The sequence below is a fragment of the Talpa occidentalis genome, unplaced genomic scaffold, assembly GCF_014898055.3.
Source record: "Talpa occidentalis isolate TD23 unplaced genomic scaffold, MPIMG_talOcc4v2.1 talOcc4.10, whole genome shotgun sequence".
Lineage (NCBI taxonomy): Eukaryota > Metazoa > Chordata > Mammalia > Eulipotyphla > Talpidae > Talpa > Talpa occidentalis.
In genome coordinates, this window is record NW_023600993.1 from 43,508,502 (window position 1) to 43,535,176 (window position 26,675).

Here is a 26,675-nt window from a genome sequence, read left to right on the forward strand (position 1 = left end):
TCATTTTCTAAAGACATACTCTGGATAAATAAAAGACATTTTTTGAAGAGGAACAGTTTTTTTTTTTTTTTTAATTCACATGCTATCAGGAAGGGTATCAGGAAACTATTTCAAGTAAACATTTGGGCATTCATATGGACTTTAAATAAACTGTTAGGTTAAAAAGTGTTAGGATGTATTTTCTCATTAAACATTTCTCAATATTAAATTATTTTCTTGGAGAGTGTTTTCAATAAGTAGGTAGTCAGTAAGCTCTCTGAGAAACATATGTTCTTAATTTTATTAAGACTACTTTTATTAATCCCTCTCTACCTTCTAGGTTAGCACATTTGAAACATGCTATAGCTCAGAAAGGAATGAGACTGGACCTGGCTCACATGCAAATAATTTTTTTCAAGACACTGATAGAGTAAAAAGTCTGACTAAAATATGAATTAATGGTTTATCACTCACCTATAAGAAAATGCTGTCTATAGGAATAGTCAGTTTTCCTAATGCATTTATATTTCTATTATGCTTACAAAAATTCAATTTACTTGTATCGTTAGGTACACATTTACTGAATACCATCAAATATATAATATCTTTATAACTTTTTAAGATGCAGTGGACATATTTAGGTTTCTTCTATAGTTCACCATAATTCAGGTAAAGAAAATTCTATATTAATGAACAGTGGAGTGAGTTTAGAATGCCTAAGGGATCTTCATGTAGTTAATTTAGAGGCACTGTGGGAAATAAATCAGGTGATATGTGAAAAAGTAACCAGTTCTTGGTGGGAGGTGTATATAACTGAGTAATGTGCAAACTACTGTTTGCACACTGCAATCAGCAGGTGGCTAAGAAAAAAGTTTAAAGATAATGGCACTGCCACTACCATGTTTTGTTATGAATGTCCAAATTAAGCAAAGAAACTCAGACAAGAGTGTCACGTGGAGAACAAAGTGCCGGGAATCAGAAACTTAGCAGGCAAGAACTAAATATTAACAGCAACTGCAGAAGATGGGATTGTAGACTTGAGTAAACTTTCTGAAACAATAATCTACAAAACCAGCTGTGTTTGGTAACAGATCGTCATAAAAAACAGATGGTCCCAAGAAATCTAAAAGGATTTTAAGCTGTGGGTCTCAGGTTCTAGATTTCAAAAACTGGGGAGAAATGCAGAGTCTCAAGAACCATTTGTTAGGTTTTCTACTGTATTTCCCTAAGTGGAATTTTCCATTTTAAAAAGATCTGTTTCTTATACAACTATAATGCCATTATTGCTATTTTTTAAATGAGATGATGCAAAAAAAGCATACTAGATGGTATCCTATTTGTTTTCAAAGTCTTAACTAGGAGAATGAAAAGTTGGCATGCAATCCATCTTACAATTTGAAGGAAAACACTTTGGAATCCCCTCAATGGCATAGCAAAACTAAATTAATTTCCTGGGTTGTCTTTCAGATCTTTCTTGGCTCTTTTTCACCTCTGTTGTCATCATTCTCTCCAGGTGGTACATGAGGAATGCTGCTGAAATCATACTTGCTATATTCTTCCTTAACAAACAAAACTGATTCTAAATGTGTGTGGTATTTTTCAGTGATAGATATACAGTAGTATACTGATAAAGATACATAGATATATGCCCAAAACATGGCTAAAAGCCTTAGATTTTTATATAAATAATTTATTGCATATAAATTCTACCAGGATGAATCATGTCAGTCTACACAATGTGTGTTTTTCAGGCAACCCATACCAGTTACATGTATGTAAGTATTCTGATAACCATTAGTGATCTGCAAAGAAAAATTTATACATATATGTTTAATATGATTATTAACCTGGTAGAAGGGAGAATTTCAGAAATAGAAGACACGAATGTCAACTCCCTTGAATGAAAGAAGAGAAAGAAGATTTGGGGGAAAATGAAAAATATAAGAAATATCACACTCAATTAGTAGAGGAAATATAAGGATGTGCATTCTAGAAAGTGGAGAGAGAGAAGAGTAAAAAGAATTATTCAAACAAAATAATACAGAAAACTATTCAAACAAAGGGAAAAAAATAAAATAAATCAGAAAGAACAACCTTCACCAACACACACCATTGTTACATTATCAAAAGTCAAAGTTAAAGAAAAAATATTAAAGGCTGATAGGAATAAAAGAATATAACATAAAAGGCACTATGATAAGGCTCCTGTCAGATTTATCATAGTTATGCTCCAGACTAATAGAGAATAAAATGTAGAGTTTACATTCCTAAAAGACAAAAACTGTTGGCCAGATACACTATCCAACAAAAATATTCAAAGATGAAGATGCAATAAAGGCTTTCCCAAGCAAAAACCAAGTGGAGTTTACTACCACCAATCCTTCCCCACAAAAAATGTTGAAGGGAGTTCTATAAGAAAAGAAAAAAACAAAACATAAAAGCTTGCACAAAGTGATAATAGGAAAACAGAAGTATAAACAAGAATAATATGAGACAACAATGAAATACTAAAGGGGAGAAATAAAAGGTTACAACCTGTAGAGTTAATGACAACAAGTAGATATCAGTTCATAAAGAACGTTTTTAGACATTGTAAGTTTGATATAACCCTCATGAAAACCAAAGAGCAAAAATCTAGAATAGACATAAAAGAAATAATTAAGAAACTGACAGAAAAATCAGGGAAAGCCATCCAAATGAAAAGGCAAAGAGAAGGAAATGGTAAAAAGAACAACAAAAAGATAAAACAATTGAAAAGCAAAGGAAGGAATGAGAGTAAATAAGCCTCATACTTCAATAATCACCATAGATATGAATGGTCTAAACTCACCAATTTTGTTTTGAGGTAATATTTGTTTACACCACTATAAGTGACTTAAGGGAATAAGTTCACACCTCCTCAGATATATGTCACTACACCACACCCATCACCAAAGTACCCATAGTCCTTTACTATAGACCATGGGGTTTCCTTTAACACTTTATTTCCACCCTCATCCCCTTCTAGTAGCCTCAGTTCTGAAGTCCTATTTCTAGGGTTTGTTTTGGTTTAGTTTTATCAGTTTCTTTGCTTTATTTCTCTATATTCCACATATGAGTAAAATCATCCTGTATTGTCTTTTTCCTTTTGACATTTCATTTACCATAATCCCCTCCAGTTCCATATATGTTTTTGCAAATGGCAAGAATTCATGTCTCTTTTATAGTTGAGCAGTAATCAATCATGTATATATGTATACATATGTAAAATCACATCATCTTAATTCACTGTTCTGTTGTTAGACACTTAGGTTGTTTCCATAACTTAGCGATTGTAAATAGGCTACAATGAACATAGAAATGCTTTTATGCCTTTGATTTCCTGATTTTGTATTCTTCAAGTGGATACCTAGGAGTGGAGCTGCTGGGTCATATAGTAGATATATTTTTAATATTTTGAGGAACTTTCATACTGCTTTCCACTGGGGATGGACCAAGCTACAGTCCATCAACAGTGTATAGGGTTCCTTTCCATACACACCCTCACCAACATTTGTTGCCTCTCGCCTTTTTGACGTGGGCCATTCTCACAAGAGTCAGGAAGTATTCCATTGTGGTTTTGATTTGTATTTCCTTGATGATAAGCAATACTGAACATTTTTTCATGTGCCTATTTATTTAAGTGCCATGGCACTTTTTTGGAGGGTAACTATGAAGTGGCTTCTGCCCCTTTTTTGATTGAATTCTTTGGTTTCTTTTTGTTGAGTTGTATGAGTTATTTGAGATCTTGGATATTAGGCCCTTATTAGATGTATGATATACAAATATTTTTCCCATTTAGTAGGGTCTCTTTTTATTTTAATGATAGTTTATTTCACTATACAGAAGCTATTTGGTGTGCTATAGTTCCATTTGTTTATTTTTGCTTTTGATTTCCTTGCCATTTAGTCACAAGCTCACCAAATAAAAGGCAGAAAATGACAAAGTAACAATCAATCTACACAATGCTTGCAAGAAACTCATTTAAAATCTAAGGATAAACACAAACTTAAAGTGAAAGACTGGAGCAAAGTACCTCAGGCCAACAACACAGAGAGAAAAATAGGAACTGCTATTCTCATTATCTGGTAAATTAGACATTCAACTAGAAAAAGTAATCAAGGACAAAGATGGGAAATATATAATGATCAAGAGAACAATTCATCAAGAAGATATAATTGTTATTAATATTTATGCACCTACCACAGGGGTACCAAATTATATAAAACAACTATTAACAAACCTAAAGCAACACATTGACAAAACATTAATATTGAGAAGCTCAACACATCACTTACACAAAGGGATAAATCATCCAGAAAGATAAAAAGGAAATAAAGGCCTTAAGTGTTGGACCTGATGGACTTAATACACATTTACAGAGCTTTTCAACCCAAAATAAATTAATACACATTCTTCACATATCAACACTGAACATTCTCAAGGGTAGCTCACAATCTGAGATGCAAAACATGTCTCAAAACATACATGAAAATAGAGATTAGCATCTGATTGCAATAACATAAAACTAGAAATTAATGATAAAAAATACCAGAATAAAATAAAACATGTGGAGGATAAACAAATAATTATGAATAACTCCTGGGTCAATGACGAAATCAAAGGAGAAGTTAAAAATTATCTTGAGTCTAACAAAAATGGAGAGACAAGTTAGCAGAGAATATGACATGTTCTAAGAGTAGTATTATGAGGGAAGTGCATAGCAAAACAGGCCTACATCAAAAAATAAGTAAAATATCAAATACACAATCTAATTTTACAACTAAAGGAAATAAAAAGAACACATGTATACAAATATCAGTAGAAGGAAAGAGATAATAAGAATTAGAGCAAAAATAAATAAAAAATTATAAAGTAGTTAGGTTCAACACAATTCCTATTTTTTTTTTTTCCCTAGGAAATAGAACAACTATAAAATTTGTATGGAACCACAAAAGGTCCTGAAAAAGCCAAATCTATCTTGAGAGAAAATAAGAAAAATTGAGTTATCACACTCTCTAACCTTCAAACTACACTCACAGAACAGTAATCAAAACAGTATGATATTGGAAACAAAAGCAGAAACACAAACCAGTGGAATAGAATAAAGGGTCCAGAAATAAATACACACAATTATGGACATTTAATCTTTGACAAAGGTGCCATGACTACACAATGGAAAAAGTAAAACCTCTCTAACTAATGGTGATGTGAAACATAGCTGCATGCCAAAAAAAAAGAAACAAACTGGATACATATGACATAATTCTGTGCACGGAAAAATTAATTCAAAATGGGTTAAGGAACTGAAACACTAAAATACTTAAAAGAAATCTTCGGGGACATACTACTAGACATAAATCACAGAGATATATTGGGGATGCAATACCACTGGCAAGGGAAACAAAAGAAAAATAAAAAAATAAGACTATATCAAACTAAACAGATTTTGTACCTCGGAAGAACTATCACAGAAACAAAAAGGTAACCTCCAGACTGGGAGAAGATATTTGCACATCATACATTTGGCATGGGATTAATTTCCAAATACATAAAATACTCATACTCATAATTTTTGGACTCTAAAATATATACTGATTACCAGAAGGAGTGAGTGAGAGAGAGGAGGGAATGGGAAGAAAGGAGATAGTTCACTGGCATGGCGATTGGGGAGAGGGTGAGTAAAGGAAGTGCAGATATGGAGATGTGGAAATGTATCCCCACAGTTTTATATATACATATATATAAATATATATATAACTTTATATATATAAATTACTAACAAATTAATAAAAATAATACATAAATAAAAGTTGGCCAGATGCTTATTCCTTTATAAACTAAACTTTATAAACACAGTCACTGAATTGAACAAACACTACCAATTTTTATCCTCTACTATTTAAGTCTGTCAAAATCATGAAAAGCCTTCATTTTTAAAGTCCTGATAATACTAATATTCAATTATAATATGCATTTCACTACCACACTATATTTATGCCACTTAAAAGTCAAAATTGGGACTGCTCTAATACTCATTTCTCCACTGCTTATCATTAATTAAAAGGTAAAAAAACTATTACCAGAATGTCTGCAATCAGGCTTTCAAATTTAAAGAAAAAAAAAAACATCAATATCTAGTAATTGAGAACATTTGGGAACAAATTTTAATAAGCAAAAAATTCATAAGGGGAAAAATATATGCTCTGTGCTATTTCAAATTGTAACCAGATCAGCATTTACTACTGAAATATTATAATTGCCTATGTCTTCCAGGCATCTATCCAATTCTCCACCAATAGCAAATGCTAAAGAAAAGAAATATAGTCAGACAAGTCCATGTATATAATATTTATAGATATAAGACATCAACAATATATTGTTTGGGGTTTTTACCGAAACTAACAAAAAAAGCAAAATGTGTTCTATCAATGTGCTTGTGTACTTCAGTTCATGCTCATCCTTACATGTAGGCAATGGATCATTAAATAATGGCTACACTGAGTGCCTACAAAGTACAGTGGTGTACATGTGCTGAGAGCACAAAGGTGTATTAAAAAGTCTCTATGCTAAAGGAATGCAAAATCTAATATTGGGGCCAAACGAATTGTCTGCAAATGAGAGAACAAGAGCACAGAATATATCAATGGTGAAAAATAATTCCTAACACCAGTTGAGACAAATGAAAATAGAATTTAATAGTGGTAATGGCAAGAGACTTAAGTGTCTTCAGCTCTCTAAGCAACTCCACCAGCATTCACTTAAGCCATCTCAAATAAAGAACGTGACTTATATGTACATGCAGTTTCCAAAACAGTTCTTTACTTTCTTATGCTCTATTAATCAGGATTCCAGCAGGACACAGGTGGCCTATTCAAATTATGAAATTTTGAGGAGAGTTTAAAAAAGGGACTATTTTTAAAAATTCATTGATGATGCCCTATAGATCAGCAGATGGAAAAGAATAAAATCCCTGATTCCTACTATTCAGAAAATTCGTAGCTAATGATTGTGTAGAGCAGAGTTGCTTTGAAAATTAAATGACATTATCCACTGAAACATGACCTCAAACATAGTACGTGAATGAGATATGTAAGTTATTAAATATATAAGGTTTTTATTATTATAATTTTCAATTTAGCAATTATCTATGTCATTTTGACTTCACATAAGTAGGGATGCTATTATTTCCAGAGTGGCTATTGTGTTTGCAGTATAGTGCTTGATATATATGCCATCTCATTCAATTCTCTATAAAAACTACAAGATAGAAATTATTTAGCTCATGAGATAAATTGAGAAACAGAAGCTCAGATACATTACCCAACTTGCTTATATTATAATTAGGAACTCTGACCTGTCACACTCCTAAACCCATGATATCTCTTCTATTTTATGTGCAAAGTTGTAGAAGGGCTACCTAACTACATCAGAAAAAAATTTTAATCAAATTGAGAATAATTAGAAGACAAATATTCTAAAGGTAAAATATCCTTTAGAGACACAATAACTGGTAGATCTAATGAGGAGGGGGAGGGTGGCGATGATGATGATGACTGAAGATAATGAACACCTTATCTTAACAAAGGGCTGAAGAACTTCTACAACTGACACCTACGACTCCTTAAATAGGCTATCAATATATAGCCAAAGACTAGAAATTGTTAATAAAGACGGCTATTTGTTAACAACGATGGCTATTTTTTAATACTGGTTTTCCTCAAGTCACAAGAAGCTTTCTCAGAACAGGGTATATGCTGCAGTGGCTTGACCTCTCTGAATTTCAGTTTCTCAGTGTATGAAGGGCAGTAATAATGCGTTTGTTGTCTAGAGTTGATATAAGGAAGAGATGACAGAATATGTTTCGAATACCTTGGAACAGAGTCTGAAACACAAAGTCAAGTTAGCCATTTAACATTGTTCTGGAGGTTGCTTTGACCATCTGTGTGTTCTTAGTAAATCTTCCTTGAAGTACAGGACCTAGAAGTAGGAACAGTCCCTCTCCTTATCAGACATGCCCATACCTACTCTACTCATGTACATAGTTCAAAATCTGAAGGTGTAGAAGGAAGAGCTGGCAAGGAAGGCAAAAGAACAAGATACTCATGGGCAAAAAAAGTAGGGGACATCAAGAGAAGTTACCGCTCTGCTAACAATAAAACTTTGTAAAAAACATTTGCCTGAATTCACATTAGAAAACAAAGGAAAATATTCTGATGACAAAGAACATTTGTAAAACTGCTTTTTCAAAAAAGAGTAGGATTGATATAATTTAGTGTTAAACCTCCTTGTATTATGGATTCTGCTTCCCTATGAGGAATTAGTCTCAAATTCCAAAAGTATGAGAAGGAAACCACAGGTGCTACTTTAGGTATACTCTTTTTCTTTTATCATTTCACCAAACAATGAACAAAAGTATTTTAAAAATTATTTGACCATTAAAATAATATCATCAGTGACCATAATAAATGCTAAACAACAAAATTCCTCATGAAATTAAAAAGTTTTCATCAACCCAAGTCTATAAATATTTTAGAGGTGACACCTGATACTTTAGATGTACATAATGGGCCATAGTCAACTTTGAGAATAAAATTTCCTTTCTGAGAAAAAAAATTACATGAAAAAAAAAATCAAAAGAAGGCACAATGATAGACCAATTGATAAAAGAGAAAAAAAAAAAAAAAACAAAACCGGGCCTCCCCGGTGGCGCAGGAGGTTGAATGCCGCACTGTGAAGCTGTATGCAGCCTCTGCAGCGCCGGTTCGATCCTGGGTCCCAAATGGCGGGGCAGGCCTCTCCTCTCTTGCCCACTCTTCCCTCAACAGTGTTTCATCAGTCTGTCTGTTCTGTTCCCCGCTCTGTCCTCTCACCCTCCTGCGCATCTGACCTGTATCCCAGTTCTTGTATAAAAAAAAATAAATCTTTAAAAAAAAAAAACTAGTTTCTTTCAACTCATTTCATTCAGAAATGTATTACCCTTTTAAATAAAATATACAGTACATTTCTCTTTAGATTAGATATTTCAGGAATAATTTAGTAAACTTGAAACTTTAGTAAAAATAAATGAAATACTAGAGTGAATAAAGTGTTTTTACTTCACTCTCTTTAAAATTTCTAGTTATCTAAATATATACATGGTTAAATTCAGAAATCTACACAATAGAATGTTTCATAATTTAATTTATTATATTAAGATAGTGGTATTTTTGATAACAAAGAAGGAAAAGGGGAGAAATAAGAACCTCTAAATATATCCTGTACAGTTTGAAATACAAAGTTTTATGATTTACCAACGCACTTAATATTTTAATATTAAATGTTGCTTCCTTTTATCTTGCTGTCTGATTTTTAAAAGCCTATCATAGAAAAATTAGGTTTCTCTATGAAATGGTTCATCCATAGTGATAACAAGTTTGAATTATAACTTAGTCATGAAAGGTTGTTGTTCTATATTTTATTGCTTTTGCTATTTCTTTAGTAATCATCTTTGCAGTCTGTCTAAACAATTCTCTGTGCACTGACATTTGCAATAATGTGTTTACATCACAAAGTTAGGCCCTGTCATTTGATGTAACAAGAGCCTGTATTTTGTAGTACCCAGACACTTTGCATACCTCACTTCGTCTTTAGCATGAAAGTATGATCGTTTTTCACCTGTCATCTTTAATTATCTTTACAGGCATTTACATAATACTAAAAATCTGTGAAGGGGTAAGAGATTAATTAGGTTCAGTGGGGTTAAGAAATGTCATATTCTTTTTTCTCAGGAGAATTTGAGAACTGTAACTTCATTTTCTAGAAAGCTGGAAAATGTATTTGATTTTCATCCTTCTATCAATTCTTGGTCTCTTATCAAATACTTCAAATACTAAATCATAGCACGAAATTAGCAGTCAAGAGTTACAATGCATTCTGATTCTGCTACAGAATTTTGTAACTTAAAGGAAACTTGTGTTCTATTGCACATGCAGATGTCCTATCCCACTACCAAACGCTTTCCCTACACTTAGCATAGGTTGTTAACAGCCCCCCTAGAACCCTGTAACATCCCTTTTTCCAGTCCCTGCAGACATTGCTACCAGTCTTCTCCAAAAGACCTCCCATGGGTAACCAGAGCCATCTCACCCAGTGGATATATAGAGAGATACTCACTCCTGGCCTAGTCGCTAAAGCTGAAGACTGACTAATCTAAAGGGGAGATACCAAAAAATTGCTCCCTTGCCTCATGTGGGACTAACTGCAGAATGACCATGCTCCAGCACTCCACTGTGATCAGGCAAATTTCATCAGAAACCACACCTTTGAGTAACTTCTTCCCCTTCCCTATTCTAATTCCCTCATTTCCTTTCCTGTTTTTCCCAAGAGCTCTCCCTTAATAAATCACCTATACACAAATCCCCATCTCAAGCTTTGCTTCTGGGAACCCAACCTAAGACTCCATAGACAGATGCAAACAATGAAGAAAACATAGATGCACAAATGCTCTTCCAGTTTTGGCAGGTAATCAACAAAATCTCAGTTATTTTCAAAATCCCTATCCAAAATGCTTGACAAGTATAAGTTTAGGGAAAGGAATCACATGTCAATTATATAACCATGTAAAGGGCAATTCCTAAGATCTGCAAACTCACCCTGTTGACAGAAATCACTGATTCCTACTCTGGGAAGGCTATAGTTAGCAAGGGTGCTGCCCTTCTTGGCGGGTGTCAGGCAGTGCCATGCACTGCAATTCTCTGGCGGAAACCAAAGGCAGTCTAGAACTGTTGGGGAGAGGAGGGAGTTGGGGAGATGGGGGAGAGGAGAATGTGACAAGTCTAGCATTGAACTACAAAAAGGTCTTTGAAGCCTCCCTGATAGAGTTGGTTGTGCTTGTGCCACGGCAATTTTGTTGAATTTAATAAAGAAAGGACAGATCAACACTTACTCTCTGCTGTCAGTAATGAAAGCTATCAAAACTAAGCCTAAATGGGCCTCACTGTCACCTTGTAAATCTAACATGGACAGCTTAATGGAAGAGGACATTATCTTTTCTCATACTTCAATTTTACTCACGTTAGAAATATGGCCCATATTGGCAATTAACTTGAGAGATTAATTAAATCTAATAGCAAGTTTAGTTCCTTCTACGATGCATTCTGATATCATGTGAAGAAACCAACACAAGGTGGGCACTTAGCACATGTTAAACAGTAATTACTAAAATAATCGAACTAATTTGGACTGTTTTTTTGGGCAGAAAACTGGAAGCTAACCTCCTTAGTAAATGAATTCCACAATCTGATAGAGCTACTCAATATATCACAAATTCTTACTCTAAACTCTGCCTTATTACTCCTGAAATTCCCAACCAATGCTACATGGTAATTGTGTTTCTTTCCTCAGCAATTTCCCTCACTAATTATATTTACTATATTTATTGGGCCCAGTGAAGAGTGAGCAGACAGTCCATCAGATAAATCACAAACTCTGATCCAGTTAAAGAAGTGATAGACAAGGTCCCCTGGTGTGTCCTTCGAAACAATGACTGGCGTTGACCTGGAAAGGAAAGGGTAGCCCAGACACAGGCATGGCCTGCACTCAGTGTCAGAGGCCTTATGGGATGTGCTCTCATTCTCTTTCTTATATGTTCTCAGAACCATCTTTAGTTCTGTTTTTTGTGCTCTAATCTCAGAAACACTAATGTGTTTTCCTCTGCCACCATATATAAAACATGGTTTTAAGAAAAAGGAGCCTTCACATCTGACCAATTAGCCAAATGGTAATGAAATCTCACTTGGGGTAAAGTCAATGAAATTATTTTCTAATTGATGACTGTAGAATCGTGTGCCCATAATGGAGATCAACTTAGTAGGATCGAAATATTATGTAAATAGTATACATCAGTAATAGTAGGGTTTATCCTCTCCCCAGCTTCTAAATCCATTTACCCAAAGCAGTGGTTTCCAAAAATCTCACTCTCAAGGACTGTATTATAATTTGAGAATGAAATGTATACTTTAAAATATTTTTAATGGGCCTCCTGGTGGCGCAGAATGTTGAGCACCTCACTGTGAAGATGTCCGCAGACTCTGCAGCTTGGGTTCAATTTTTGGCCTGCCAGGGAGATTACCACATGGCACGGCAGACCTCTCCTGCCTTGCCCACTGCTCCCCGCAGCAATGTATTCGGTCTGTCTACCTGTTCTGCTCCCTGCTCTGTCTCTGGTGAATTGTCTCACCCTCCTGGGCCTCTGGCTTACCCCAGTTCTTGTATAAATAAATAAATCCTTTTAAAAATTAATTAATTAATTAATTAAAATATTTTTAACCCAAGATAAACAATTTAACTCCCTTTTGGTGTTTCTAATAAAGATAATTAAATAGATGAAAGATAGATTTGATGATTGATAGATAGATAGATGGACAGATAGATTTGATGATAGATAGATACATAGATAGATAGACAGAGATTTGATAGATAGATAGACATAAAATATACATACCTTGCCTGAGGAAACTTCTAAGCTGTAACAAAGCACCAACATTAGGATATGGAATTAACATAATCCTTTGAAAAAAATGGGAAAATGTGACTTTGGATTGGTCTTTTCATAGTCAGTGTGGGTACTAACACCATTTAAGAAATAACAAAAAGAGCCTAAAAACCTTTTTATTTGGAAGGGGGGAATTCAATAAGTAGGTATCCTAGACCTATTCTAAAAGTCAATAATGAAGAAAATTTATATTAACAATCTTTTCTATATTGCATAAACCTCCATCCACCTTCATACCTTGCAATGGGTAGCAACTTGAAAACAGAAAGATGATAAGTAAAATCAAGCTCCAAAATGTTCCAAAAATAATCATGGCACCTGTGGCATAATTCAATTATTATGAAAAAGTCTATACTTTTAATATACTTAATGAATGCCAGAGACTGAACAGTTGTTTCCTCCCACCCCCAAAATTCATGTGTTTAAATCCTAGCCTTGAATGTGATAGTATTACAAAGTGGGGCTTTTGCAGATTATTGGGTATAATAATGGGATTTACACACCCTTATAAAAGAGACCCCAGAGATCTCCTTCACCCTTTCCACCATTTGAAGATACAGCAAGAAGATTACCAGACATGAAAACCAGGAAATAGATTCTCACCAAACACCAAATATGCTAGCATCTTGGTACTGAACTTCCCAGTCTATGGAATGTGAGAAATAAATTGCTGCTAATTAAGCCAAACAACCTATGGTATTTTTGTTATAGAAGGATGAACATATCAAGACAATAAGAAAGCATTCTTATATTTGATGACAAAAAGAAAAGAAAAAAAATCATTGATAAATTATCAAATTTATCAAATTTGAGGTGATCTTACTTTGAATTAACTGAAAATATTTTATTCAATTGATCTAATATTAGCCCATATTTTCCCTCAGGCTACATGTTTTCACAATGTGCTTAATCTGCATTCAATCATTCATTTGACTCAACAGTCCTATGTGGTAAGTACTATAATCATTCCATTTTACTGATGAAGAAACTGAAGGTTAGTGAAGCTAAGTATATATAATACATAGTCATACATCATCTGAGTTTACCTGCTGCTTAATCAATCTGGATCAAACAACTGATGGGATTCAAGTTTGATATTCTGTTCTAAGAGCCAAGAAAGACAATGCACATGTCTACTCAGTAACTGCCACTAAGACCACAAACTTTCCTTCAGTACTATCAGCACTGACACTACCAGTAGTATAAGAGATATATCTAAAGTCCTTTCTGCTATTTCTTATATCACCATTTTTAATTGCACATGAAATAAGTTAATTGGTTCTATTTGATTATTCCTCATTGTAATAGAAGTGCATAGGGAGGAACAGATAATATAATATAGAGACATGACAGTTCTATTTTACAGAAAGCAAAAGCATAAATATAATCTGTGATTACATTGTATATGTAGGAGTGATACTATAATATTACATTGTTAGAAAAACAAAACAATCTTAATTCACAATCTGTAATATGAGCAATTTCTACATTCTTTAGGTGACCTAGTGCTTGCTTTCTCTCCACAGGTAAGAATTTTGAAATAGTATGTGATGAGCAATTATATGCACTGGCTTATTTTTCAGCTTTTATATTTTCATTATATGAGATTTTTTGTATTAACTCAGAATTTTCCAAATTCTTTACAAACATGGTTATATAGCCCAGAAAACTGTTCCTAAAGATTTTCTTGTGTCAATTTATTAAATATTTCATCATGAAAACCAGTTGAAAAAAACAATAATTCCAAGGAATTTGGTATCAAAAAGTTAATATCTAGCTTACTCATTTTGGATGGAAATTTATCTGAAATGCCTTTAAAGGCAAAAATTCATGCTCATGATTAAACTGTTGTTGATCAATATAGATCATAAATATGCACATCAATTACTGAACTCCTACTGTTAAAGGGGTGAAAAATAATCATCAATACATCTAATCTGTTATTTTTCTTCATTCATCTGACTTTTATGATTTTATAATAGTCTTCCAACTGATTTCAGAGAATCAGATGTTTTTAAAGATTTGTTTTATTTATTTATACAAGCATTGGGTACCATAAGAAGTGCGGGAGGGTGAGAGAATTCACTAGAGCCAGAGTGGGGAAAAGAACAGGCAGACTGACAAAATACACTGCTGAGGGGAGGAGCGGGTGGTAGAAGAGATCTGTCCCGCCATATGGGACCCTCGCCTGGTGGCCGGGGATCAAACCAGCGCTGCAGAGGCTGTGAGCAGCTTCGCAACCCAGCACTCAACCGCTGCGCCACCAGAGGCCCGAATCAGATATTTTTAAAAGAAAGAATTTTCCAGATGCTCAACTTTTTCCTAAAATTGATCTGTCTGAGAATGTGTTGAAGGAGTCATGGATTTGGTTTCCTTTTTTTTTTTTTAATTTTTGTTTAATATTTTATATCATTGTTCATTTTTTCTTTCTTTTTTTTTTTTTTTTTTTTTTTACAATGCTTGCTTTCTTTTCTCAGGTGTAGTCCCCATAGAATTTTCACCACCAACGCACCTTTGCACCATTACCATAGTCCCTTGGGCTCCTCCCACCCCTGTTCTGATCCCTCTCCCTCCCTTTCCTCCACAGAATGTCTCTGTTATATAGTTGTCTATATCTATTTTTTGTTGTTGTGGGGTTTTTTCAATTATTATTTTTTCCCTGATCCTTTATTTGGTTCCCTACATTCTTCCTATAAGTGAAACCATTGGATATTTTTCTTTTTCCTTCTGACTTATTTCACTGAGCATGATCCCTTCTAGCCTCATCCATGCTGCTTTAAATGACATTATCATTAAAAAAAAAAGTTTATCTTTTTTGTTTGCAGAATACTATTCCATTGTGTATATATAGCACATTTTTTTGATGCAGTCACCTGTTTTGGGGCATTTGGATTGTTTCCAAGTCTTACCTACTATAAATAGTATTGCAATAAACATAGCAGTGCAGGTACCCTTTTGAATTAACGTTTTGATGTCCTTTGGGTAGCTCCCTAGGTGTGAAATTGCTGGTTCATATGGTAGTTCCATTTCTAGTAGACCGAGGAACCTCCACACAGCTTTTGGGTAAACATTTCCTATAAATTTAATGAGCTAAATCTGCAGTTCCAAAGTTTTAATGAAAATATTTAAAGCATGTATAAAACATTTTTTTAAAGAAATTGTATCTACAGAGATGTATATTGATCTTTGGAATATTATTATTTTCCCAACTCTCAGTTTATCAAGTTCAATGTGGTACCTCTAAGAGAAAGAGTAACAAGAAAAACAAATGGGTATTTGAGAAGCTTTGGTAAACCTTTGGTGTTTCCCAGAAATGAGAACATGATAGTCTCAAGTGATAAAATAACAAATCTTTTTGCAAGTCAGATTTTCCTTTCAACAAAATTGAAGAACTAATTGAGTTGTCAGATGATTGTGAAACATAAACTGATGAGCAATCATTATTTGATTTTTGGCATAAAACTGCTAGTGTTTTTAAAACTCAGTGATACAAAAAAAAACTCTCTAATCCTATATAATTATTTACATGAGAAATATTTTTCAATGTTTACATATAGAAAAATGAAAAATTTAAATCATGCACTTATCTTACATCTGAAATCCTATTTTACCTGAAATATTTGATTTGAAACATTTTTTAAATCAGTCCATTTCATTAATAAATAAGTTCCAATAAATGCAACTTCTATATTTAATGATTATTTGTCAACATTTGTTATATAACTTCGGTTTTGACCAATCTGTAGTAACAATTATAGTAATAAAGCTTCAATTCAGATGTAGTTTATAAACTTAAAAAGGATTATGGATTTGGGATTCTTTTTATTTTAAGGTTTAAAGCTATAAGAGGGTCAATAAAAACTTTAAGGTACATTACGTGGATAAAAGCTTATAAGGTCAGTAAATTTCAAAAAAAAAGAATTAAAAGAGAAAAAGAAATGGTATACAATTTTCAGCTAATAAGGAACATGATTTTGTATTTTAAAATATACAATGATGACACTCAATTATAATAAAAAGATTCTAAATGCATATGCTTTAAAAATAATTTAACCACTTAATTTTAAAATGTCAATATTTTAAACTGCGTTCTTTAAACTTGGGAAGAAAAATTTGAAGACTATAATTTTTCCAAAAGTATTTATAAAGATTAAAGGAGCAAAAATTTGGAACTTTCCACTTTATTTCTCCTTCCTCCTTGTTATTTCTGCATTTAGCAGGTATGTTTCCCTGTTTCACGGTCAGATTTGTTCCTTGATCCACTGTCCTCTTAGCAATATGGTTTCTCCATACTCACAAAATTGTGGAGATGATGGACTGTCCTGATATAACAAACACTTAATATTTGCTCTACCATAAGACTCATTACAAGGTTCTTTCAAATAACAATATCTCCTAAAGCTTCTGGAATGCGGCTCTATGCTTATAAAAATTCATCATTACATTCTATCTGTAGACTTTTCACTTTTTAAGTTTAAAATATAAGTGTGTCACTTTGATTCAGTAGCAAATTTTCAGAAACAATCCTTCCTTAAGTGTCTTCAAAAATGTGTTACCAAATTCAGCATGGCAAAAGAAGAAAGACAGAAAAAAAAAAAAAAAAGAAACAGACTATAAGGGAGAAAGAAAAAAAGAGGAGGCAATGAAATAATATGATATCAGAGAAGATGGGCAGTTTAAAACAGCAAGACCTTTACAGAGACGGCATGGCTCAATTTTATCACTATCTCACAATAGAATTAAAATATTAATCATTTTCATTTGAAAACTATGATACTTAGGGCCTCCCTGGTTGCCTAGGGGTTAAATTTCAGTGCTATCACTGGAGAGGACCCACTGGGGGGAGGGGGAACTTGAGTTTGATTCCCTGCCTCTAGCTTGCTACTCCCCTTAAGAAGTGTATTTCAGTAAATCCTGTTTCTGCTCCCCACTCTGTCTCTGTTGAATCCTTTCACAACCCCCCACCTCTGACCTACATCCCAGTTCTTCTATGCAAAAATAAATAAATAAAATCTTTTTTAAAAGACAAAGATACCTATATTAATATTAAACAACTAAACAAAGATAACTATTGTTTAATATAGTTCTGTCCCAACAGTATCTGATTTCTTTCATGATTTTATTTTGGAGACAAGAAATGCCTAATAAAACAGGAAGGGGGCAGTATTTCTTAAGGACTAATGATCTTTATAAGCCCCTTAACATTTCTATGGAACTCCATTTTCTTTTCTTTTTTTTTTTTTAAAGATTACTTTTTTTTTATTTATTTATTTATACAAGCACTGGGTACAGTCAGAAGCGCGGGAGGGTGAGAGAACCCACCAGAGCCAGAGCGGGGAGCAGAGCAGGCAGAAGGACCGAAGTACACTGCTGAGGGGAGCAGCGGGCGGCAGGAGAGGTCTGCGCGCCATGTGGGACCCTCTTCCGGTGGCCAGGGAGCAGCCGGGGATCGAACCGGCCAGCAGAGGCTGTGGGCAGCTTCGCAACCCAGTGTTCAACCACTGCGCCACCGGGGAGGCCTGGAACTCCATTTTCTTATCTGTAAAATGAGCCTGTTTCTCTAAACCAATGATTTGAGAATAGGAGGTAAAGAGGGAAGATGAGAAGATACCATGTTCCAAGCAATAAATTTTGTTGACTGAACACACACACTCAGTACAAATTTCCAGACTCTGACTCGAGCATCAAGAGCCCCATACCCCTAACAACTACTGCTGTGAGAATTTGTGTTCTCTTCTTCAAAAAGAAACATACTGTACAATTTTTAAGGTCACTTCCAATAATGAGATTCCATGGTTCTTTAGCCATAACTTAAAAAATTACTGATATTCATTCCTCTCTCTCATTTCCTTTGTTTCTGGAAAGCATCTCACTACTTCCACCTTGCTGCTTAGAAGAGAATGAGGTACAGGGGAGCGGAAAGGGAAGTAAAATAAAATAGGTAGTAAGGACATATTTTCAGCAGTTATGAGACTCAAGAGCTATATTAATCTGTAGTTCTGTATCTTCACGACTTCACAACTTTCCCATCTAAATATATATATATATATATATATATGAAGAATCTTAAAAGATCTTTTTCTCCCATCTTAAAGCCTGTTAAAGATTATTTGTAAAAAAAAAAAAAAGGGGGAAAGAAAGAAAGAAAGAAAGAAAAAGAAAAAAAAAGGAAGTACCAAAAAAATGAGGTTGCCAGGTAAGGTACTTTTCTAAATCAAAGAAACTCCCACACAAAATGGGTCGTGAGTTGGTGGTCAGCTGTCAGAGTGAAATTTAATTTACCAGTTACAATAGACAATGTATGACAGACTAAGTGCTTGATAAAGAATCTGAAAATTTTTCAATAAAATGGCCTTGATATCGGCTACAGCAGACAACCCCAGGTAGAGAAAGACGATGCTGGAAATAAATGAAGAAAATAACCTGCAGACTCTAGGGAAAAAAAATCTTTTTTTCATCCTTCCAATTCACATTTCTCTCTAAAGATTCTTTCACATATTCTTGACTTCAAGAGGTTTTCCAGTCATAATGATGACCCAGTAGAGATGTTTGTGACCGTGGATCTGGTGACATTTTATTGTGGCTCCAAAGACCAGAGTCACTCCCATTTAGAAACTCTCTTAGATACTTTTAGATTATGCTTGATCTCTTTTTATCTAATTAATTACATCTCAGGAAGCAAGAAGTAATTACATTAAGAACTTGGAGGCATGCCTTCAGGAATGTCACTATATCTTTCTGTTTGTTTGCTTTAAAGCAAACCAGCACATTGCAACTTGGTTCAGATTAGCAATTTTGGCTTTCAGTTAGACACAATACAGCATTTCTACTCCTGGTTATTAGAACAAAAATAATAAATTCAGGACATTAAGGAATGTGTTTTAATAATTCTCAATTAATGAGAAGTGTTGAAAATAAGGTCCATGCATAAGAACTGAAACCATAAAAATATATAGAAGAAAATATAGGTAAAACACTATAAGACATACATCACAATAACATCTTTAAAGACTCATCACCCAAAGCAAAGAAAGTTAAGGAAAAGATAAACGCCTGGGATTACATCAAACTGAAAAGCTGCTGCACAGCAAAAAGAGACATGAACCAAAACAGAGAGACACCCCACCCCCATTGGGAAAAAAATCTTTGCACTACATTCAACGGATAAGGGACTGATCACAAAGATATACAAAGAACTCACATGACTCAACAAAAACAAAATAAACAATCCAGTCAAGAAATGGGCAGAAGAACTTAAAAGACATTTCTCCAAAGAGGAAATGCAAATGGCCAATAGGCATATGAAAAAAAATGTGCAACAGATCATGGTGCTGCAGAAAAGGGCTATGAAAGAATGTCAGTGCAAGCCCAGAGTAAAGATTTGCTGTGGGCTGGGAGGTCTACCAACCTCCTGGCTCTACCACCATTTTCACCCTCCCCTACTGCTGCCCTGTGCCTACCTGCCACTGCAGAGGGATACCACAGGATCCCCAAACCTGCACACTCTAAAGAGGTTCTGCCATGTACCACATAAAGAAAAATCATTCTCTTAGGGTAAAAAAACTTTAATAGGATTAATGTGCATAGAGAGGAGAAGATAGTAGTTTCCCAATAGAACATCCAAAATTACCCATCCCCTCAGAGGTAAATGCCCACCCAAATACAATTGGACCAAAGCGGGGTTGCTGAGGCCCAAAGCCTGCCACAAGTCTAAGGCACCTTCTGGAAGGAAACTGTAGGAAAGGGGCAAGTCCCTAGTATAAAGTAGTTCCATACTGTCATTCCTTTAAAAGTTATAAAATATTACTCTATAGCTGGTAGGAGCAGGAAGTGGGAGAGAAGAATGAACGAACAAACCAATGGTACACTGTGACAATAATCAATAAATATACTTTAAGTCTTTTCAACATATTGACTAGAAAGTTTAATGGATTATATATGTGGGAAAAGAAACTGCTATTTTAGCAGCACACAATGAGATTCCAAAAAATTTAGTGACTTATAGGTTCTTTACACTCATACTCTGTGCAGTGTGATGCTGTGCATTGCACTTAACTATCTTTATAGTTTGTTCTATTAATGCAAAAAGGGATTCTTTTCTCTACAGCTTTAAGTATTATCCAGGCACTCGTTCCCATAAAATCCACTTACACATTCCTATTCAGAACTCTGAGAGAAAGCTATCATTCTTTCCTCTGGTCAATACAGACTACCTAGTCTCTTGGCACCAGAACAAAAGGAATGTCTAAGAAAATATCTTCATTTGTGCTTTTCATCTTGGACAATATTATCAAAGTCAATCATAAATTGGGAAAATAATGGGATAATGTGACATTTAGTGAACCAAAATTTGCAATACATACAAAATAGAAAAGATGACACTGCAAATGAGGGTTATATCATTGTCATCTATAACTATCTTTGCATATAACCTACCCAAGTAAGTCTAAGAAATCTCTTACTGAAAGGGGGAAAAAGGGAGAAACTAAACTCCAAAGTAGTAATTTATACAAAAATAATAAGCATTTTTATATTAAATTCAACCTTATCTTCCAAAAGAAAATCTAATCAAACAATAGAGAAACAAACTCCAAATACTTAGTTAACAACAAAAGACTGATACACTTAGGTCTTCAAAGAGAACCCGCTAAGACCTCTACTAAGATTTAAATTCTATGATAAGTCTGAGTTTTATTTCTGGAGGGAAGAACCTTCTGTCTGGCTTTTCTTTATCTTTGTGAGGAAAAAAACTACATAATTACAGGTTTATGATTATATGTGTGGAACAAAGTATGGATAAAGAAAGAAAAATGGATCATCAAGAAACTAGTTATCACTAAATATAAAGCTGGAATATTCTAACAATGCCAACTGAGTATATACTGTAATAAAACTGTAATTTAAATCAAGCTATCAAAATATTTCAAAAGAACAAATTTTATGATTTTTTAAAATTATCTTTAAAATGAAATATGATCGTTGCTATTAACAATGTGCAATAATATATATATATATATATATATACTAGACATTGCTACTGTTACTAACCACTACCATTTCTCAGGAAACAATCTTTATAGAGCAACTCTGGTCAATATACAAAAGATAACTTTTCTGCTTTGAGACCTACCCATACTGCATATATTTTTTGAGACAGTATTTATATGCAAAGATATTTAAAATAGCACCTTGCCTTCACTTAACAATTGGCATCCATCTTTTCTCTACCCTCTATTTCTCAGTGAGATATTTTTCCATATCTATATAGCTTAGCCATCCTAAAAAAGAAAATAACCAACATAATCTTATATGCAAAATCCAAAATCATTTCTTTCAGAGTAATATAACCTGTTAGGCATCTGGAGAGCCAAGCCAGAGATAAGAAGTATGCCAAGTCACACAGGACTTATAGATCATGAGCTGCAGGACAGAGCTTATTAAATGATTTCACTGGTCACATAACTGAATGTAAAAGAGGAAACATTTCACTGACTGTGGTCAAATATGATTGTTGCCGCAGTATTTTAAAGTCCCCAGAAGTACTGTCAGTTATGTCAGGGTCTAAATGTCACTCCATATGATTTTGTTCTTCATGGACAATGTGTCCACACTGCTATATATGTGAAAATCTAGTCTGAAACCAGGCAGGAATATTGGTTGTCTCTCTCCTTTTAAATAAACAAGATTTTCTGACATGAAAATCTTATCTTTCTTCTGCATTATCAAGATACTAACAAACAAATTCCAGAAGAATTCAAATTCATAGATCAGACATGGAAATATACCAAGTATTCCCAAAGTTAGATTAAATATGAAATAATCTAGGAAGACGATAATTATGGACCACCCAAACTTGACTTTCCTACTTATCTACTGAGGGATGGAAAAAGAAGCAGAAGTCAAATTCAAATTATTCATGTGGTGTTTGTTAATATATCTAGTAACTGTCTTTATGAAAAGAATGCAGTAAATCGGGGGGAAATGTAGTGATAACATGTCATTTCAGTTTCTGTAGTTCTAGTCTTTAAGTTTTATTTTCCAAATAGAATAGAGCTGCATAATTACCCTTTACAAACTCAGGAGATAATAATGTAAATAAATAATTGTGAAATAAATAAAAGCATAGGTTGTTATTTATCATTTATATATACGTATATGAGTAAAATTTACATTTTATATGAAATATGCTCAACATTTTATTGGCATATACTCCTAAAAATTAAAATCTTGGTTACCTCTTAGTGATAAAATCAGAAGTCATATTTACTTCTATTTCTATACTTTTATGTATTTTCTGTTGTCCTGCAACAGAAATGACCTTATACTCAGGAAGAAGACATGAACATTCCCCACCACCACACCTACCTCAAGAAAAATGAGGAAGAAGAGAAAAGAGAAATAAGACAAAAGAGTTTTGTACTCCTTATCGGCCTTTTTCTCTTCCTGTCATCTCTGCTTTCCTTAGCAGAAGTCAGGAGAGTCCCTGGGGTGTGGATCTGAGTTCCACCTTCAGCCCTAACTAATGTGTTTCTGATCTCATAATTTACAATATGCTTAACAAACAGTATTTAATGTAAAAACCCAAAGTAAAAGGCAAAGTTTGTCCCTCCACAATGGAATTTTATAACCAAAGACAACTGATGAGTTGGACTAATTCAATGGTGTGCCAGAACCACTTCCAGGCTTAAAAGTGCACATTACTATATTTCAGTAATGTCATACACCAGTTGTTAAACCATCATTATTAAAAATTAAATATATATAATTATCTAAAGGATATATATGTAAAACTTAAAAATTAAAAATATTTCTAGTTTGGGGGTTTCCTAAATGTTTCTGGATTTTGTCGTTTCCTAGTCCTTGACTACAGTCATGAAAGATTTCAAAGTCACATCTTTAGCAGAAGCAAAAGCAAAGTTTATTTAGAGACAGAATGAAAGTACCTCCAGGGAGAAGTCCTGGACAGGCAGAGTCTAGGGAAGAGCAACTATCTGGAAAGGGAGTTAGGGGGAGCTCCTGGCTTAAGTGGAGTGCCTGAGGCTGCTCACTCTGTCCCTTCCTATGGTTTGCTGCACACGTGCTGCCAGGATGTTGGCTTATCAGTCCAGGAAGCAGTTTCTAGGTTACTCCCCTTCCTAATATGCTCCTGGGGTGTAGTTTTATCAGCCGCATCAGCAAGTGGGTGCCTTCCCTCCTTTGCCACTTCTTGCTTTCCTTGGGCTTTATCAGCCTACCTGTGGTTTGGAGGGGGCGGGACTGCCTTTCTCCTCTCTGGGCATTTCTTGGCTCTCACTCGGCTTTATGGCTCTGGCAAGAGTTTCCTGGAGTCCTGGGTATAGTTGCCTATTTATTTTCTTTTTAGGCATTGCCCTCACTGCCCTAATTCTCTAACAAAAAAAATATTTTTAAAGATGATAAATACACAAACCTCATCATTTCCTAATTTTTTTACTATTATCTAGACTTCTGAGGTCATACACACACACACACATATACACTCACATTATAACCATATGGTAGAATTGCTGCATTCTGAAGTGGACTGTGCACCTCTTCCCAATTCCACTTTCAATAAAGTCACATTGGTAGCTTGAAACCCAAGCTGACAAATTGAAATCATCCAAATCCACAAATTGTACAAATCAGAGTTACATATTATTGTGTTGGTCTGAGTGAGGAAGAATATGCAAATTAATTGTGCCACATATGTAATTGTTTCATTCCTAGAGGAGCAAAAATGTTAAGGACATAATCTCTCAGCATGTAAAACTATTATACAACATGTATGATAAAACTGCACTTGTTCATCAATTGCAATTATAGGCCAATATAAGAATTTGATTTAAAAAATGAGAGTCAATCTAGAATTTACAAAAAAGAGTATTGATTGTCTTATTGTTTATGAATTATAAGCAGTAAAATTTATAATAAACACACATGCATACAGGCCCACAAACATTTTTTTCCTGCAAGTCAAAGGTTAAAGCTTTGTCAGTATACTTCTAAAGTGACCATTGACCTAAACTACAAATTTCTTGCTCTCTAAAGCTTTCAGCAGAGACTCTTGGTTCATCTTCCAAGCACTAAAAGTAGGATGTAAACTATTTTAGTTTCATTTGCGCCTACCCAATTGGATTATTATGTTCAAATATGGTAACACTGAGTGGCCCCTTCCTGAATGATAATAAAGTAAGTACATACATCAAGTCCTGCCAGATTATGGAAAACTTACTATATAAAAATACAAATTAGGGTAGTGGAGATACCCTTCTGCTATTCCTGAAAACACCACCAAGGATGCAAGGATACAGAAGATATGTCTTGCATACCTTCAAGGCAGTTGAGCAGGGGACAACTACATAAACCACATACAAGAGGAATAACACCAGTAGGTACAAAGTTCCATGAGAGAACTGGGGAGAGTCGAGAGTTCAGACTTCAGATCCCAATTAATGGCATTAATGTCATTTGCCTTAAAGGAAACAAGAGAAAGGAAGAAAGTCCCAGGGACAAGAAGAAATCCAAGCAATGAGGCCTAATCGTTAGGAAAAAGGATTCTACAATCAGACAGCCTGGCCTCAAACCCAGGCTCCCCTACTCACTGACAGAATTTGGTAAAGTTACTTGACCTTTCTAAGTCTCTGCTTCTCTATCAGCAAAGTAAAACTAACTCCCAGCTCAGAGAACTGTAGGGAGGATCAAATGAGACAACCTACTTAAAGTGTTCAGCACAGTGCCAGTATGCAAAAGTACTCAGCAAATCTTACCTCCAGCTGTGATTATTGTTCTTGCTAGTCTTGTGCTGTGTTAGGTGGTGGTATTGGGAGGAGGGTGCAGGAATTGGCAGAGGGCATTCCAAGCAAAAGGAAAAAACAAAAAACACAGGTGATATGTTGGGGGCCAGTTAGAAGCCGTGAGGTATTAGAACATTCATGCAGGCCCAGGTCATATACAGCCACAGCAAAGCCATCTAGAAGATGAGACCTGCGTTCTGCCAAAAGGGTTTCAAACGCACACCCATTTCTCATCCTCTTTGAAAAACAAAACAAATTTGGGTTTTTAAGATGTTATTTGGATCTCAATTTTTCTACTAACAAGTACTGTAAATTGTGCCTGATATATTTGAGAAGCACCTATAAGGGAATGATAAATCAGGCAATACTACATATATTCATCAGTACCTTAATTGTTGTTAAATACTAGGAACACCTAAAATTGATCTACATCAAGATTTACCACTCTGAAAATAACCCACCTGGAAAAGCGTACATGATAATTAAGAATAACCACAGATTTGTAGCAATGTAAGTCATGTGAGCAAGATTAAACTCCTCCCTGAGGGAATAAATGAGTGATGTTTATTCTGTAGATGAACAATGTGATTATAACAATGGAAAAGATTGATGAGAGATTTTCTTACTGTGGGAGTTTGATTTAGCCAGCTATCTCAGATAACAGAAGGATGCAGAACTTAGTAGTCCAGCACCACTCAAAATATCTTTGTGAAGGGTAACTAGCACAAAGCTTCAGTGACCTGGAAATAAGAGATTGGAAATCAAGTGGGCACATTAGTCAGCTAGAAACTGGCATTGAAATAACTAGAACTGAAAGTGGGGAAAATAACTAAATTAACCACAACTGAATTCATACAAATTGGAGAGAAAAGGTATGAAGAAAATCCTATTCTTATCATGGATAAGGAAATAGATCATTCAATTTTTGTAATCTTTTGGGTCAATTGGCTGTTATTTGGATCTAACAGGTAATTTTTAGTCATCTCTCTTATCCAGGAAATGATATGGTCAGGATGCTCTATCTCAGTAAAAACACAAATGAAAAACAAGGCAATATTATTCTTCTAGAGTCTTGCTATGCGAAATATAAAAAGATATCACCTAGGCTATGTTAAAACACAAAATCATGTGCCCAACCCTAGATCTCATAAATCAAAATCTGCATTTTTTACAAAATCTCTAGGAATTCAGATGATTCTTTTGCATATCAGTAATCAAACGTGTAAGATCAACACTGTCCATTATGATAGGTAACTATGAGTCACATGTGGCTAATTAAATTTTAATTAACTGAAATTAAATTATAATTCAGGGGTTATTTGCAAAACCACACTTTTTGTGCTCAATTA

At 34.4% G+C, this 26,675-nt stretch overlaps 1 protein-coding gene across 9 annotated transcripts in view; it reads right to left on the reverse strand.

Annotated features, from left to right (window-relative positions):
• Window positions 1-26,675, reverse strand: part of FHIT (fragile histidine triad diadenosine triphosphatase) — a 1,313,834-nt gene that overhangs the window by 1,113,697 nt on the left and 173,462 nt on the right. The window contains exon 1 of one of the 9 annotated variants that reach the window (XM_054695170.1): window positions 25,300-25,323. The exons of the other annotated variants lie outside the window; for them this stretch is intronic. The gene's annotated coding sequence lies outside the window, so the exon portion shown is untranslated. Of the gene's footprint in view, window positions 1-25,299; window positions 25,324-26,675 lie in introns of those variants that run through there. 9 annotated transcript variants of the gene reach the window in all.